Source organism: Panthera uncia, chromosome E1, assembly GCF_023721935.1.
Source record: "Panthera uncia isolate 11264 chromosome E1, Puncia_PCG_1.0, whole genome shotgun sequence".
NCBI lineage: Eukaryota > Metazoa > Chordata > Mammalia > Carnivora > Felidae > Panthera > Panthera uncia.
Window position 1 is genome coordinate 10,884,864 of NC_064814.1, and position 18,284 is coordinate 10,903,147.

The window sequence follows — 18,284 nt, forward strand, 5'->3', positions numbered from 1 at the left end:
CAGTATTTACTGTGCTGTGTGTGTTCAGTCACCAGTTATGTTTATTGAACGTAATAAGTATGACATTCGGCCAGAGGTCAGGTTTTTAACCTCGAATTCATCCCCCCTCCTACCCTGCCAGATTCATACCAACATAGGGCCGTATCATTGGCAAAATGGAGACACCAGACAGCAAAATTGGCCCTAGAAGCGATGATCAATTAGTCACAGATGAAAATGGAAACCAATTATTCTGGCCTGTCACGCTCTTATGGTAAAGCCACTGTTCTTGATCTGCTTTGTCACAATGATTACAATCATTTTGTCTCCTTCGTTTTGCATTTTAGTATTCCAGGAATTATCTCCCACATTCTTTTATTTTTATTTTTAATCTTTATTTATTTTTGACGAGAGAGAGACAGAGGGTGAGCGGGGATGGAACAGAGAGAGGGGGAGACACAGAATCGGAAGCAGGCTCCAGGCTCTGAGCTGTCAGCACAGAGCCCGATGCCGGGCTCAAACTCATGAACCATGAGATTATGACGTGAGCTGAAGTCAGATGCTTGACCAACTAAGCCACCCAGGCACCCCTCCCACATTCTTAATGTGGGAACTTGAATGAAATCTTTTGGGAGAACTGTAAGAAATCTTTTAAGGACTTTGTCCTTTTTACAGTTCTGTCAAAGTGGATTCAGCAAGCACTTTGTATATTATTTCAAAGCTTTGGTATTTTACAATTGTGCTATGATTAATACATACGGGTGTTAATCCCAAAGGTAAAATTGCCATCATAAACTCTACTTTTTAGGATGAACCAGCTGTTTTGATGAGGAAAGAATAAAGTCATTAGGGGAAAAAAAATGGTTGCAAACCTGAAACTGAGAAATTCTAAATCCATCTTTCAAAGATCATCCTAAAACTTGTGCCTTCATCATAAAACAATTCATTGGTAATTGGTTTTGAGTTGGTCTTCCATTTTTTTCCTTGTAAGCCTATTTGCCCAGTGTTACTCTGATATGCTCCATATTGAAACTTGAAATGCAGTGTATGTGTGGACACACATACTGTATACAGTTCGTAAATGTGAACACACATGTGTTCGCAACGTTCCGCTATAAAGGAAATGTCAGATTTACATATTCCCTGAACTGGAAGAATAAAAGGTTGATGACAACTTTGTATTTTCTTAAGTATTGAGAAACATATACATTTATTTATTTATTAAAAGTTTATTTATTTATTTGAGAGAGCACAAGTTGTGGGGAGAGGTGCAGGGAGAGCAGGAGAGGGAGAGAATGCCAAGCAGGCTCTACACCATCAGCAGAACCCAACATGGGGCTCGAACTCATGAGCCATGAGATCATGACCTGAGCCAAAACCAAGAGTCAGACACTTAACTGACTGAGCCACCCAGGCGCCCTGAGAAAGTTATACGTTTGAAAAACAGACTCAGAAAAAGAATTAAAGAACATCTTTGTCTCGGTGTGGCTATTAAAAAGCAACTATTCAAAACCATCCAACATCACTTTTGCCTTTTTACTGCTCTGCGATCCAGAACCTGCTGCTGGTATTATAGATACCAAGGGTTGAAAGCACAGTGTTTGGAGATCTGGATTAGAATCCCGTCTCTGCCGCTTACTTGCTGTGTGAACATGGGTAAGGTTCTTAACCTCTCTGAGCCTCACTTTCCTCATATGGAAAGTAAAGGATCGTTAATGGCGCCTAGCATGGCGCTGTTGTGGGGATTAAATGAGATGATGTTTTGGAGTGCCTGTCACAACACCTGCCACGTAGCAAAAGCACTCAGTGAGCTGTAGCTACTAGTAGCAACAGTGAGCCTAGTAGAGCTGTAGCGATTGTGAAGTTGGTGATGGAGATAAGGAAAGAGCCACCAACATTTACCACTCAGTGCGCAGTAGGGCTAGTGGCATTGTCACTGATACTGATTGAGCCTGTGTGGCTAGTACCAGATAAGCTGAAGGACAACCTTCTGGATGAAAATGTAATTGAGAAAGCATGTAATAAGTCTGAGATATATATATATATATATACATATATATATATATATATATACATATATATATATATCTATATATAGATATATGTATATATATACATACAGTGAGTGACCCGTAAGTATTATAAGGGGGAGGAGCAACGAATGATTTACATAGAGCATCAACACATCAGATATTCATGTGCTGGGCACTGAGGATAGAAAGATGCAGAAGACAAGGTCCTGTCCTCAAGTCTGCTCCACTCTGGTGTGTGTGTGTGTGTGTGTGCACGTGCATGCGTGTGCATGTGCACAAATGCGTATGTTGGAGTGGAAGGAGCCAGAGCAGCAAACTTAGTGTGGTGAGAAGTTGAGGGATGAACTCAGCTATCAAGTTGTTCCCTCCTTGGATGGTGTCCAGGGCTGGTCTCACGTTCCCACCCCAGGGAGTTTATAATCAGATGGAGAGGATGGATACGGGAAAGCTCCAGTGGCATTTCTCAAACAGTGCTATTCAACAGCAATGGTACATCTAAGTTAAAGTTTTCTAGGAGCTGCATTTAAAAAGGTAAAAAAGGGGCGCCTGGGTGGCTCAGTCGGTTAAGCGTCCGACTTCGGCTCAGGTCACGATCTCGCGGTCCGTGAGTTTGAGCCCCGCGTCGGGCTCTGTGCTGACTGCTCAGAGCCTGGAGCCTGTTTCAGATTCTGTGTCTCCCTCTCTCTCTGACCCTCCCCTGTTCATGCTCTGTCTTTCTCTGTCTCAAAAATAAATAAACGTTAAAAAAAAAAATTAAAAAAATAAAAAGGTAAAAAAAAAGATGGGATTAATTTTAATAAGATATTTTGTTCAAGCCAATATATCCAAAACACATAATCTATAAAATTATTAATGAGATACTTTGCCTTTTTTTTTTTTTAACTGTCTTTGAAATGTGGTATTCACTTAAACTCACAGCACATCTCCATTTGGACAAGCACTCAGTAGGTCCATGAGGTTAATGGCTGCCTTACTGACAGTTCTAGACTTAGCTACTCAAAGTGTGGTCCTCAGTCTCATAGTATAGGTGTCCCCTACTCTTGGGGTCCCTTGCTCACCTGGGTCCCGTACTCACCTCCCTTCATTTTCACAAGATCCTTGGTGAATCACCAAAGCTTGAGATGCACTGCCTGGTGATTTGAAAAGCTGGTTGTTTGAGATCACACACACCCTCACCTCTAATCATAACTGTGCTGTACATTTCCTTATCATAGTTTAGGTAAACCATCTTATCATAACCAGACCAAAGGTAGGGTTCATTTTAGCCCTTGTTGGAATTAGTGGCATCTCATTAGGTTTTTGTAAATCAGATGGTTGAGTTATTTTAGTGAAAAGTGAAGGAAGGGTAGAGCCAAAGATGAGACAGGGACAACTTTTCATTCAACAATGACACTACCATTGTCATCATAGCTATTCTTTTTGGACATATGTTTTGAGAGGGAAAAAGAGGAGGAGAGAGAGTGAGAGGGTCTGGTTAGTTTCCTAACTCATGGGTTTTTCATTATGTCAGAGTCCTTCCCCCTGGGGTTGACTTCACTGGCACATGACCTTAGAAGGTCCTGGCCTTTGCTTTGATGCTCTGCAGTGTGGAAATTCTTAATAAGTTTGAACAAGAGGTCCCAAATTTTCATTTTGCACTGGGCCCTGCAGATTTTGTACCTCGTTCTGTGCTCCTCTAAGTGTGTTCTTAACATTCACCTGCACCTGTAAGAGAGTAAATGGATTAGGTAGGGTTTGGGAGGAGCTAATGCTGTCTTTCACTTCCCCATTGCTATGATCTCTTTATAGCCTGAGAAATTAAAAAGAGATAATCCTGGCCTTGGGGGGAACTGGGCTCAATGACGCATTAGACAATGGTGTTTTAAAACCAGTTTTCTGTGAAGGCTAAATGCTAGAATTGTATAACAAATACACCATTTACCACACGACAAAGGGGCAGTTCCTAAATCAACGTGTGTAAGCAGTCCCACCCTCCCCACCGTCTCCACCAGGTTTACTATAATCTACCCACACTGTTGGAACCATGTTCAGATACATCTGGGCAATGCCAGTGAGTCAGCTGGACCCATCCATGTTGAGGTTTTATATGGGAGAAAGTTAAATGTTCACTTGCTTCTATTTTGTCAGGATTTTAATAATGAAGTGTAATAATAAACAAAGTGTAAAAGCATATTGGTAGTTTTAGGGCTCAGACCTGAAATCAAATGCTTGGAGACCTGCAAAAGCCCTTGAGTTTTAATACTAACCTGCTTGGTACAATTTGTAATGCCTTAAACTCAAAGTTTGGTCCCTGGATCCACAATGTTGGCCTCACCTGGGGCTGGTTAGACATGCAGATCTTGGGCCCCACCTCAGACTGGCTGAATAATCTGCATTTTCAAAAGATCCTCAGGGGACTTATGTGCATTGGTAAGGTTAAGGAGTGCTGTAATCATGTACCCAACATCTGGTTATCTTGGTTGAGGGGTGGGGTAGCAAGAAATTTAACCCATTTCCGAGACCTCCCAGAGAATTATGGGGAAGCAAGAGCTCTCAAAGAGTGGTCCCCAGGTGGCCGGCATCAGCATCACCTGGGCACTTGTTGCAAATACATATCCTCAGGCCCTTCCTGATCCTCTGAATCAAAGACCCTGGAGGTGGGAGCCCAGCGATCTGGGTCTTAAATCCTCCAGGTGATTCTGACGCGCAAAGTTTGAGAACCACTGCTAGAAAGTAACGGTAGTGACGTAGAGAGACCTTTCAACTGATTGTACATTTTAGTTTTGAATGCTTTGTTTTGGTCAAGTGGAGTCCAGTGTAAAATCGGACAGTTTCGCAAGGCAACAGAGCAATTCTAACTTGGGAAGAAACCATCAGGCTCCGAGACTGATTTAATGGTTAGTTGAAATTTATTTTTATTTTCGAGGGAGATTTGAACAAGGAAAGTGGCTAGAAAGAAACTAAATCATTGAAAAAAATAAAGTGAACGAAACGACCTGGGATTAATGAGCCCAGGGGTGCGAAGAGCGAAAGGAAAAACAGTCGATCTCCATTTTATTTCTGTAAATAGTGAGAGGGCCTCATCATAAGGGCTCACCCAGAACAAGAAGAAGTTCTTTCTCTCTTGCCTCAGAGTGGCAGGCAGGGCCTTGTGTTCTTCATTCAGAACTTCTGGAGAATCTATTATGGTGGATCTGATGCTGTGACAGACCGTGGGGTCCAGAGATGACCAAGGACCTCCATGATGCCAAGGAGGCTGCAGTCTCATTGGGGAAGCTGATTAGTAGATCAGTAATTATAAATCACTGTAAGTTTCAAGAAGAGTTTGGGGGATGTCGGGTAGGGATTCCCAACTGAAACTGGATGAGAGAGAGTCATTGAAACTTCCCTGCAGGTGGTCTCATGCCAGTGCAGCGTTCAACCAGCCAGGCCACCAGGTGGAGGGATGTGGGGGATGGCCCATGCACCCTGCACGTGCAATAATGAATGACTTATGTCACATACCATAAATCTGAGTGTTCTACAAATGCTTCTTCAGTGCCCACCTGCTATGTGCGACATTGCTCTAGGCCATAGGGATGCTTCAGTGAGCAAAACAGACAAAAATTTCTGTTGCCGGAGCTTCATTCTAGCTAGAATTGTATCTAGAGAGATTGTATTATATCAATCAGTTGTGTTGATGCATTCAGTTGCATATTGTATCTAGAGGACTTCGGACAAAAATGATAAAAGCTAATGTTACGTAATTCTACCAGAAAGGTGGAGAAATGGGAACTGGGGTGTGGAGTGGTATCAGAATCCTGTCTTGTCATCTTCCACACCAGCAATTTAGGTTTTTAACGTCTTAAGTTGAATAATTAAGAAATAGCCATAGAAGCATGTTCTTTAGCAATATGCAGGTTAATACCCGAAGAAATCGCTACAGGATCTTAAAGGGGAAGATTGAGGAGGACGAGGACCTGTTATTATTTAGCCTGAGTCTTGTAGAATATGTGATGTTCCAGGCATAGATTCATCCATTCACAAATGTTTATAGCCATATTAGAAGTGTGTGCCAGGCCCTGTTTGGGGGCATCTTGTGGAATTTGGAATCGGAGGCAGGGACTACCAGGAGAAGTCTGCAAGAGGATGACCTGTGCTTTGGGGGCCTGGGGTTGTTCTGGAGAGGGTGCACTTGTGTATGGAGTAGTTAGGACTGGCCTCACCATGAGTGGTACTTGAATGAAAATGGGAAGTTTGGGGACGCCTGGGTGGCTCAGTCAGTTAAGTGTCTGACTTCGGCTCAGGTCATGATCTCACAGTCCATGAGTTTAAGCCCCTCATAGGGCTCTGTGCTGACAGCTGAGAGCCTGGAGCCTGCTTCAGATTCTCTGTCTCTTTCTCTCTCTGCTCCTCCTTCCCCACTCGCACTCTGTCTCTCTCTCTCAAAAATAAACATTAAAAAAAAAAAAACTTAAAAAAAAAGAAAATGGGAAGTTTGGCGAGAGGGAAGAGCTGTGTAGAAGTCTGGGTCAGAGACCTCCCAATGTGGGTGGGGCAGTGGCCCCTTCACAACCTAAGCTGGTGCTGAGGTCTGGAAGGGAGACTGGCGGGAAAGGAGGGAGGCCAGAGGAAAATGGCTATGGTGTGCGGACCGCGTTGTCCTGCAAAGACTCTGGCTTTACCTCTCTGTAATAAGGGCAGCCACTGAACTTTGTTCGTGGAGTACTCCCCTGTGTCTTTAAAAAGAGACCTAGAGACCACACTTTGTAAATACTGATTTTAAATTAACAGAATAGACAATCTTTTTCTTTACAATCATTTGAGAAGGAAAGTAGTATCAGTTATAACACACACACACACACACACACACACACGCACGCACGCCCCACACATTTGAATGCAAAGAAATGAAAGCTAAAGAACAAACTGGTGATGATAGTGATGATTCAGAGGGAGCCCCCTATCGCCTCCCTAAGGGGCTAGCAGCTTAGGACTCTGGTAACGCAGGCAGGGACTGGGTAACTGGAGTTGCCTTTCATTCATGCACCGACCCCACCCATCCATCCTTCCTTCCCCCATCTGATCATTAGAGATTCTGGGAGCCTAGTGTCATCCAGGTGCAAATGTGAGTAAGCGTGTTCTCCCCTCGAGGATTCACAGTCCAGGCAAAGAGGCTAGATTAGGGCTTGCAGGTGAACGTGGGAGCACCTGGCGAAAGTGGCTCTTGGGCACAACATTGTACAGCAGACACCATCTGGCAGGGATGGTCTTCTCGTCACAGCAGATTGTTATTTGGTGCTGAAGGAGCTCTCATGTTCCTTAGAAAAATGCCTTTCTAGCCTGTTCACAGCCTTTGCCTTTATTCCATGATCACCAAACACTTTTCAGATACCTAATTTAGTTTGTGGGCACCTTGATCATGAGACAAGGCGCACTGGGTAATGGTAAAACACCGACACCACTTTTATTGGAAAAGAATAGGCGTTCTCTTGTTAATGGGGTTTATATGACTCCATTCCCTTAGCCCCTTATCAACCTTGAGTGAACTGATAAAATCAAATTTCTGAACCTTGAATTATGAGGACTGGACGTTTGCCAACAAACGTGTGTTGAATGGCTAAGTGTATAAAGTACAGGGACTTTGGAACATTCCTCCAGAAATGTTCTGTCCGTCTTCCCCACCGTGAGTACAAATGTCCAAGTGTATGCCAATGGCCGCAGATGTGACACTGACAGCCACAGAAGGACACAGCACAATAATACCCAGCACTGTATCCCATGAAATGGGCTCTCTGAAGAAGGGGCCAAAATATCCCAAACATCAACACAGGGCTATGCAGAGATGTTAGGTGAGGTCTGGATACAGTGTCTAACGGAATAAATACAGAGTTGATAATTAATAAGTGAGCGAATGAGTGAATTGGTATGAGGAGTCCAATTTATCTGTTTTAAAGAGGAAGACATTTCTTTGTGTTGTACTTTTCTTTAAAATCCTTCTTGTGTTCAGGGGCATCTGGGTGGCTTAGTCTGTTAGGCGTCTGACTTCGGCTCAGGTCATGATCTCACAGTTTGTGGGTTTGAGCCCCATGTCCGGCTCTGTGCTGACAGCTCAGAGCCTGGAGCCTGCTTCGGATTCTGTGACTCCCTCTCTCTCTGCCCCTCCCCCACTCTTGCTCTGACTCTCTCTCAAAAATAAACAAACATTAAAAAAAAATCCTTCTTGTGTTTCTGGTGTCTACAACCAATTAAGTATTTTACTATGTTCCTTATTCAAATAAGGAATTTTGATTGCATGTTTCTGTAGGTAAATGAACATAAAAGAGAATCATTTCATGTTAGCTTTGTCATGGGAGAGAACATATCACCTGAAATGAAGAGACACACAGGATTTCATTCTCTGTTGCTGTGACCAAGTTTCTTTACTTTTCAGGAAATACTATCATTGAAGATAAAATGAATCATTTAGGCTCCAAAGTCTTTTTTTTTTTTTTTAATATTTTTAATGTTTATTTATTCTTGAGATAGAGACACAGAATGTGAGTGGGGGAGGGGCAGAGAGAGAGGGAGACGAAGAATCTGAAGCAGGCTCTGGGCTCTGAGCTGTCAGCACAGAGCCTGATGGGGAGCTCAAACCCACAAACCGTGAGATCACGACCTGAGCCAAACTCAGCCACCCAACCGACTGAGCCAGTCATGCGCCCCTAGGCTCCAAGGTCTTTTTTTTTTTTTTAATATGAAATTTATAGGCAAATTGGTTTCCATACAACACCCAGTTCTCATCCCAACAGGTGCCCTCCTCAATACCCATCACCCACCTTCCCCTCCCTCCCATCCCCCATCAACCCTCAGATTGTTCTCAGTTTTTAAAAATTTTTTTAATGTTTTTATTTATTTTTAAGACACAGAGAGACAGAGCACGAGTGGGAGAGGGGCAGAGAGAGGGGGAGACACAGAATCCGAAACAGGCTCCAGGCTCTGAGCTGTCAGCACAGAGCCCGACGCGGGGCTCGAACTCACAGACCGTGAGATCATGACCTGAACTGAAGTCGGACGCTCAACCGACTGAGCCACCCAGGCGCCCCTGTTCTCAGTTTTTAAGAGTCTTTTATGGTTTGGCTCCCTCCCTCTCTAACCTTTTTTTTTTTTTTTCCTTCCCCTCCGCCATGGTCTTCTGGTAAGTTTCTCAGGATCCACATAAGAGTGAACACATATGGTATCTGTCTTTCTCTGTATGACTTATTTCACTTAGCATAACATTCTCCAGTTCTATCCACATTGCTACAAAAGGCCAGATTTCATTCTTTCTCATTGCCACGTAGTATTCCATTGTATATATAAACCACAATTTCTTTATCCTTTCATCAGTTGATGGACATTTAGGCTCTTTCCATAATTTGGCTATTGTTGAAAGTGCTGCTGTAAACATTGGGGTACAAGTGCCCCTATGCATCAGCACTCCTGTAGCCCTTGGGTAAATTCCTAGCAGTGCTATTGCTGGGTCATAGGGTAGCTCTATTTTTAATTTTTTGAGAAACCTCCACACTGATTTCCAGAGTGGCTGCACCAGTTTACATTCCCACCAACAGTGCAAGAGGGTTCCCGTTTCTCCACATCCTCTCCAGCATCTATAGTCTCCTGATTTGTTCATTTTGGCCACTCTGACTGGCGTGAGGTGATATCTGAGTGTGGTTTTGATTTGTATTTCCCTGATGCAGAGCGACGTTGAGCATCTTTTCATGTGCCTATTGGCCATCAGGATGTCTTCTTTAGAGAAGTGTCTATTCATGTTTTCTGCCCATTTCTTCACTGGATTATTTGCTTTTCGGGTGTGGAGTTTGGTGAGCTCTTTATAGATTTTGGATACTAGCCCTTTATCCGATATGTCATTCGCAAATATCTTTTCCCATTCCATTGGTTGCCTTTTAGTTTTGTTGATTGTTTCCTTTGCAGTGCAGGTTTTTATCTTCATGAGGTCCTCATAGTTCGTTTTTGCTTTTAATTCCCTTGCCTTTGGAGATGTGTCAAATAAGAAATTTCTGCGGCTGAGGTCAGAGAGGTGTTTTCCTGCTTTCTCCTCTAGGGTTTTGATGGTTTCCTGTCTCACATTCTGGTCCTTTATCCATTTTGAATTTATTTTTGTGAGTGGTGTAAGAAAGTGGTCTAGTTTCATTCTTCTCCATGTTGCTGTCCAGTTCTCCCAACACCATTTGTTAAAGAGACTGTCTTTTTTCCGTTGGATATTCTTTCCTGCTTTGTCAAAGATTAGTTGGCCATACTTTTGTGGGTCTAGTTCTGGAGTCTCTATTCTATTCCATTGGTCTATGTGTCTGTTTTTGTGCCAATACCGTGCTGTCTTGATGATTACAGCTTTGTAGTAGAGGCTAAAGTCTTAGATTATGATGCTTCCCACTTTGGTCTTCTTCTTCAATATTAAAAAAAAAAAAGAGAGAGAACTACAGGCCAATATCCCTAATGAATATGGATGCAAAAATTCTCAATAAGATACTAGCAAATCGAATTCAACAGCATATAAAAAGAATTATTCACAATGATCAAGTGGGATTCATTCCTGGGCTGCAGGGCTGGTTCAACGTTTGCAAATCAATCAATGTGATACATCACATTAATAAAAGAAAAGAAAATAACCATATGATCCTGTCAATCGATGAAGAAAAAGCATTTGACAAAATTCAGCATCCTTTCTTAATAAAAACCCTCAAGAAAGTCAGGATAGGAAGAACATACTTAAACATCATAAAAGCCATTTATGAAAAGCCCATAACTAATATCATCCTCAATGGGGAAAAACTGAGAGCTTTCCCCCTGAGATCAGGAACACGACAGGGATGTCTACTCTCACTGCTGTTGTTTAACAGTGTTGGAAGTTCTAGAATCAGCAATCAGACAACAACAGGAAATCAAAGGCATCGAAATTGGCAAAGATGAAGTCAAGCCTTCACTTTTTGCAGATGACATGATATTATACATGGAAAACCCGATAGACTCCACCAAAAATCTACTAGAACTGATACATGAATTCAGCAATGTCGCAAGATACAAAATCAATGTACAGAAATCAGTTGCATTCTTATACACTAATAATGAAGCAGCAGAAAGACAAATAAAGAAACTGATCCCATTCACAGTTGCACCAAGAATCATAAAAAACCTAGGAATAAACCTAACCAAAGATGTAAAAGATCTGTATGCTGAAAACTATAGAAAGCTTATGAAGGAAATTGAAGAAGATATAAAGAAATGGAAAAACATTCTGTGCTCATGGATTGGAGGAATAAATATTGTTAAAATGTCAATACTACCCAAAGCTGTGTACACATTCAATGGAATCCCAATCAAAATTGCACCAGCATTCTTCTCAAAGCTAGAACAAGCAATCCTAAAATTTGTATGGAACCACAGAAGACCCCGAATAGCCAAAGTAATTTTGAAAAAGACCAAAGTGGGAGGCATCACAATCCAAGGTCTTAATTAAATTCCATGGTCTGACTTTAAAAGTGTTTGTTTACCTCTTGCTCGCTCTGCTGGATGATAGGCTTTGTGCTTTGCTCTTATAATGACTTGTGTAGCTGTGGGATTTTCTTTTTTCTTTTGTACTTAAAAATTCCCAAGCTTATATGGAATTATAATTCAACTCGAGAGGTCCTTCAACTTAGTGGTTCCTGTCAGTGAGCGTCACATTGGAAATCTCCTGGGGGCTTGATATTATAGTCTAAGGATATCATTCAGGCTTTTACTGTGTTCAGTGTTTCTGTCCTGGAGGATGGCATTTGGCCACTGTGTTTTCGAATTCAAGAATTGTGTTTTTAACCTAGGGACCACTGCCTTAAATCATGGACATTTTAAGGAATGTATCAAAGTATTGGGCTAGGTCAGGGTATGGGCAACTCCTGTTTCTCCCGACTTGATCCTTCAAATAAGTCTACTTGGAACTTGCCTTCAAAGTCCTACCAAGTTTGGTGGCTCAGTCAGTTAAGCATCCAACTTCAGCTCAGGTCATGATCTCACTGTTCATGAGTTCGAGCCTCACAATGGGCTTGCTTCTGTCAGCGCAGAGCTGTTTCCCTCTCTCTCTCTGCGCCTCCCCTATTCTCTCTCTCAAAAATAAATAAATAAGGGGCCCCTGGTTGGCTTGGCTCAGTCAGTTAAGTGGCTGACTTCAGCTCAGGTCATGATCTCATGGCTCATGGGTTCGAGCCCCATGTCCCGCTCTGTGCTGACAGCTCAGAGCCCAGAACCTGCTTTGGATTCTGTGTCTCCCTCTGTCTCTCTGCCCCTTCCCTGCTCACGTTCTGTCTCTCTCTCCTTCAAAAATAAATAAACATTAACAATTTTTGAACTAAAAATAAATAAAGAAAACATTAAAATATATATATGTATACACACACACAAAGTTCTACCAAGTTCTTTTAAGAGTATTGTGTGACTGAGTTGCTGTCGTACTCCTTTCTTTTATTTTACTTCAGACTCTTCCCACAACTCTTATGGTTGTGGCTTTTGCAGCTTTTTGTGGCTCTTGCAGCTAACAGTGGGCCCTGAAAAATGGGCCTAGAGGAGTGATTATTATCTAGGTCACTGTGGTTTAGAAATCCAGATCCATATGGATTTTACTGCAAAATTCAGATGCATGAATGAGTCCATGTTCTAATTTGCTTGGTATTCAGACCTTGTAAATGTTCCCTCCCAGATTCTCCTTTTCAAATCAGAAGTCCCTGCCCTCGTAACCCTTGGTCTTTGGCATTGTCTGCATCTGTCCTGGCCCCAGTCCTCCACTGCGCCTGGGCTGCATGGCAGAATCACTACTGCAGTCCCACGGTCATGGTCAGTGGGGCTTTTACGTCCCCTGTTCTTGTAGAACCTCAGAGTGAGGCAATGGTGAGATCAGGATTTTAAAATCCTCTTCTTCCAGGGCAGCTGGGTGGCTCAGTCGGTTAAGCATCCGACTTAGGCTCAGGTCATGATCTCGCGGTTCGCAAGTTCCAACCCCGTGTCAGGCTCTGTGCTGACAGCTTGGACCCTGGAGCCTGTTTTGGATTCTGTGTCTCCCTCTCACTCTGCCCCTCCCTCGCTTGCACTCTGTCTCTCTCTTTCTCTCAAAAATAAATAAACACTAAAAAAAAATCCTCCTCTTCCCTGAAGCTCTTTTATTAGGACACTTGTGTTAAAAAGAGAGAACTAATTTTAAAAATACTTATCCATCATGTGGAGCAGAGTTGCCTAAGTGACAAGAAAGGTACTTTAAAATCCTAGCCTCTGTTTTCATTGGTTAGATGAATTCAGAGGCTTCCCTGGGGGAGAATCGTGAGGCCAGAAGGTCTACGTCCTATATCCCCAGCCTCCAACCACTGTATCCGTAGGTGAGTAAGGGAAGCCTGCCCCCTAGCTTACACATTCAGACTCTCCTATGTATCTTTGTCAATTGTTGATGGAGTCGTTACATTCAACCTGAACCATGTGAAGTTGCTGTTTTTGTGAGTCAAACAAGTGGAATATTGGCAATTTCATATAGTTTGACCTATTTGGAACAAAACCCTCAGCCGGTACTTGATTTCAAGTAAGGGGTTAACTTCTTTGTTGTTAAAGGAGTTTGTATTCAATGGGCTGTTGTCGAAGGCTGTATTTTTATTTTTATGTTTAGTGGAGAAGGAGACTTAAGGAAGAGAGGTGGAAATGTGGTGATTCCATTCTGATGGTTGTTTTTGCTACCACACATGTTATGCAAACTACTGAGATTTAAAGTTGCTACCATGCCTTGGGCATGAGTTGCGAATGTTTGGTATTCTTTTATTCCCTCATGGGGCTATGTGGAAATTGATTCTTGTCCAACCTGAGAGCCCTGATCAGAAAAAAGAATATCGAGTTCAGGCCTAAGTTGCCTCCCTGGTCAGCAGGGGGCACTCCTGCCCTTCATATCTAATAAAGGTTACCCTTTCCAAGACTCCAGGGGGAAACCCAAACTTATGAGTCACCATTATCTCCCTTCCCACTCTGTGCAAATAAGGCATTTTGCAAAGAACAGCATAATTGATTGGTGAGCACAGTTGACCAGTCATCCTGGAAAACATTTGGGAAACTCTACAACTTTAAAAGTTAAAATATCCTTTTTTTTTATTAAAATTTTTTTGCCCTGAGTATGAATTACCTGGGGGAAGAGCAGATACTTTTCAACCTTTCAAGTTATTACACCGGCCCTAAATTGTCCAGGTGTTCGTTAAATTAGCCGTGTTCATGTTTAGTACTTGGCAAGGGGTCAAGAGCCATCTCAACTGTCAGAAAGGTTCCCCCTTCACCTGGCAGAGATGATGTTACAGTTGGGCCTGTTTCTGCTGTAATTTCAACTCATTTCCTCCTGATGTCTGTAGACAAGGTTGGGAGATTTTTTTTCTGCAACGGCCAGATGGTCCATATCTTAAGCTTTATGGGCCAGAGAAACTCAGTTGTAACTATTCGGCCCCGCTGCCGTAGCCCAAAGCCGCCACAGACAATGTGTAAACAAGTGGGTGTCTCTGTGTCCTAACGAAACTTTGTTTATAATTCGGCCAACCTGTAGACATCATCTTCCATAGATCTGTTACTTTATGTTCTTTAGAAGTGTAAAATCTTTTCTAATTGACACGAGAATCATCAAATCTGAATGCCCACCGTCTGGTTCCACTCCTATGGAGATTGATACCTGGTCCTCCTTACGGCATTCCTGACCGGTGTCCCTGTGCCCCGCTTGCAAGGCTCAGGTTTTCCTGTTTTCCCTGTAAGAAAGGCAGCGCCCCAAAGAGCAGAGAGGGTGATGAAAGTCCACAGAAGTTTAAAAGGAGATAACGCAGCAAGTTGGAAACTAGAGCTGCTGGATTTGTGAGTTTTTCATCTTTTCATTCGCCACATCGTTTAATCCATATTTTAAAGGAAAGGTGCCACAGTATAAAATAACAGGTGCTGACTGGCCTGACGTATCCCAGGAAAATCTGGTTTCAGATTTTTCTAGGAGCTGATCCAAGAACATTTTTCTTTCTGCCTTTTGATCTGTTGAAAGATACACAAGATACTTGGATGCCTCGAGGACACAGATGCCAAGGTGGAAGTAAACTCTGTCAAGTTGTCTCGTGGAGGGAGCCAGCATTCAGAGAAGGGATCATTGTAGGGGAAGGAACTAGGACTTTTGTGTGCCCGATGGCAAACCCATCTTTGTACTTGGTGCATGGGTTCTGTCTCTTTCAAGTTTGAGTGGGTTTGGGGGAAACTGAGGTAACAGGATCGCTGCCCACAGTTTCAGTCCCTCTTCACCTCCTCTTAAAGTCCCCCTTCCCCTCCTTGCTTCTGATGGGGGTGTGGCTACATACCCCTCTCCCTTTCAGCAAAGAAACCTTCAGCTGGGGCCCCTGCAGAGCAAGCTAGAATGCTCCAAGTGCAGGAGAAGCTTTTACGTCAAGATGTTGAAGTTGCTTGGAGGCCCCAAAAACAAAGCTGGGAGGCAGGAAGTGAATCTCTGAGAGGCCCCCAAGCCTCCCCTGCTATGCACAGGAGTGCCTTCTCGAGATCCTTTGGATCCTGTGAGCATAGCAGAGCCACTTAGAAAGTTTTATTTCTAGAGGGTTATGGGAGTGGGCTCTGAATTCTCCCCCTTATGTGTTCTGGTGGGTGAGGTGGGGAGGATCTAATTCTAAGCACTACCAGGAAGAAACTGGCAGAATGTATTTGGGTATCAAAGCCTTGAACTCAGCCTCTGACCCCACCCTCCGTGATTCCCCCACCTCAGGTGTCTGTGGGTCCCTCCCACCCAGCCTGCCCCATGTCTGGACCCCAGATGGGTGTCCAGTTTGCCTAGAGGTGCAGGCTCCCAGCTTCCTTCTGCCACTTTCCTGCAGGCACCTTTCTGGAGGCTGTGGTTTTAACCCTTTGCCTGCTGTAAAAATGGTTAGCAGGCCTGTGCTTGTCACTAGGGGCTTATTTCTATGTTCTGCTTCCTGTGAGGGAACAGGGAGCAGACTCTGGACATCTGCTATTCGAAGGCAGCCCTCGTGTGGTCTGACACAAAACTCAGTCCTGGTCACTCTGACCTCTGGCTGGCCCAGGAACATCTCCTCTCTTGTCTTTTTAGCCTTAGGTGCATCCATGCTAAAGGTGGGGGCAGAGGAGGAAGACTCCTGTAAACAGACTTCTTCTAGAACTTTCCAACCACCTAACATTGTAGAGGGAAGAGGAAGGGACAGTGAGAAATGGAATTACCCATGTCCCTACAACACGGCTCAGCCCCCTGATGAATGATTATATCATCCCATGCAGGAATGATCAAAGGTGCTACCTCCTTCCCAGAGCTGCCAGCCCACAGATGTGTAGCCTGTCCCAATTCAGCATTGTAGCAAGTATAGTTCCTAAACTTTTAGGTGACTATTATCCTTGTGTGTATGTTAGAACTTTCTTTGAATAACTAAAAGATAAATAAATTTAGATTTTCTGTAGCTTCCCCAAACACTTGAATTAATGAGTTTTCTTGAATGCCCTTTTTTGGTCTGCCAGCTGATTGTTGTTTTCAGAGGACACTAATGACAACCCAGACATGATGGCTACAAAGCCCTACATTAAGGCAGTTTGCATTGCAAACCTGCCATTCAGGTAATGACTGCTGCCCTCTGGAAAAACAAGCTGGGCCTCACTAGGAGAAGGCCGTGTGGCAATGCCTCGATACTTGAGAAGCGTGTGAGACCAGTCATAGGAGTTGACTTGGTGGAGACGAGCAGAAGGGTCATGGATGACTTTATGAAGTTTTTGTTGAGTGTGGGAGAAAATTCAAGAGGGTGGAAAGAGCTTTACTGGAGAGATGTGCTTTCTTTTTGTCTCTCAGCTCAAATCAATTTCCTTATCATTACACCAGCAAAGGTGTAATTATTATGGCTGCCTACTATGATTATGGGTGACAGGAAGTACAGTTGGGCAAAGGGACAGTTTTGTGTATTTTCATTTCCTTCTCAGAAGCTCTGACTTCATGAACTTCCTTGTTTTGTCTTCCTAACAGTGGCTGGCTTCGGTGTAGACATGTGTTGGAAGCTTCATAAATACTTCCCGATTGGTTCTTAATTCCAACTCATGTGAATTTCTTGAAAACAAAGAGTGATAAAATCAATACCCAAGATGAAAGTAACCAGTTCAAGCTGGTGTGGAATGAGACATAATTTCACAGAGTTATTACTGTTTTTCTGAGAACTTCAGCCGTTATTTGGTCCACTCAGTAAAGAAATGGTCCTTGGGGAAAATTGAGGAAGAATTTTGTAAGTGAATACTCATTCGTAAATAGTAGCATACTTTTTAGTGCTGTGTTAGTAGCACGATAGACAACCTCCGACAGGCATTTTCATCCTCTCCAGTGAGTCTGGTTAGTGGTGAACTTTTCATGTCATGCGCTAATGCAATGAGGCCAGGAATAATTGGGGACAAAGTGATTGATCTCCTTGGTTTCCTGACTTCATTCCGTTTTCCACTCTTGACCAGAACCAAAAAACACTTTCTTTCAAGGCTGTACTTAATCAGTGAGTACTCTTGCCAGCTTCACTTGCTTTGAGCAAGACAATGCTAATCAGATTCTAATGATACCACCTTTCCTACTGTATTTTTCATCCAGTTCAGTCTATGTTAAATCTATTGAGATTGGCTTGTGGATAAGGCATTCAGTCTAGGGGATTTATCAAAATGGCTGATGGGTTGAACTCATCTTTCTACTCAAAGTGTGGCCCATGGATCAGCAGCCTCAGCATCATCTGGGAGCTTGTTAGAAATGCAGAATCTTGGACCCCCAACCTAGATGTACTAGAAACCCAGAATCTGCAATTTTAACAAGATTGCCAGGTTTATGTATTTTACATTTATTATATTTTTTATATAACATGTCATACATACATATAAGTATATATATAGACATTAAGATTTGAAAAGCACCGATATACATATAAGTCTTAGGATTAGAGGTTGACCCCAAACTGCTGCTTCCTAGAATGTGGGAAACAAACAAACAAACAAACAAACAAAGATGTTTTTGTGATAACACTGTAGATAAATTTTTTCCAGTTGATGATTCTGGAACATATGGTTCATCCATCATTACTATCTTTGTCCTCTTTCTTGTTCTCTTAGTGTGTGGGAGAGATAACTTTGATAGAAACTAGGAGTGAATGTAAGATCTAACTGGACAGACTAAGGGCTGAGGTCCTCTAGTTTTGGAACTTGCTAAGCTCTCCCCTGGTGTTGACCTCTGTGCACAGAGGGTTGAACGCTTTGAGGTCTGGGTAGTGGGAAGGTAGCTTTTAG

The 18,284-nt window shown here is 42.9% G+C and overlaps 1 long non-coding RNA gene across 1 annotated transcript in view; it reads left to right on the forward strand.

Annotated features, from left to right (window-relative positions):
- LOC125926522 (uncharacterized) overlaps positions 1 to 18,284 on the forward strand; it is a 151,857-nt gene that overhangs the window by 67,351 nt on the left and 66,222 nt on the right. The window contains exon 5 of the long non-coding RNA XR_007459112.1: positions 122 to 253. This is a non-coding gene — a long non-coding RNA (uncharacterized LOC125926522). The remainder of the gene's footprint in view (positions 1 to 121; positions 254 to 18,284) is intronic.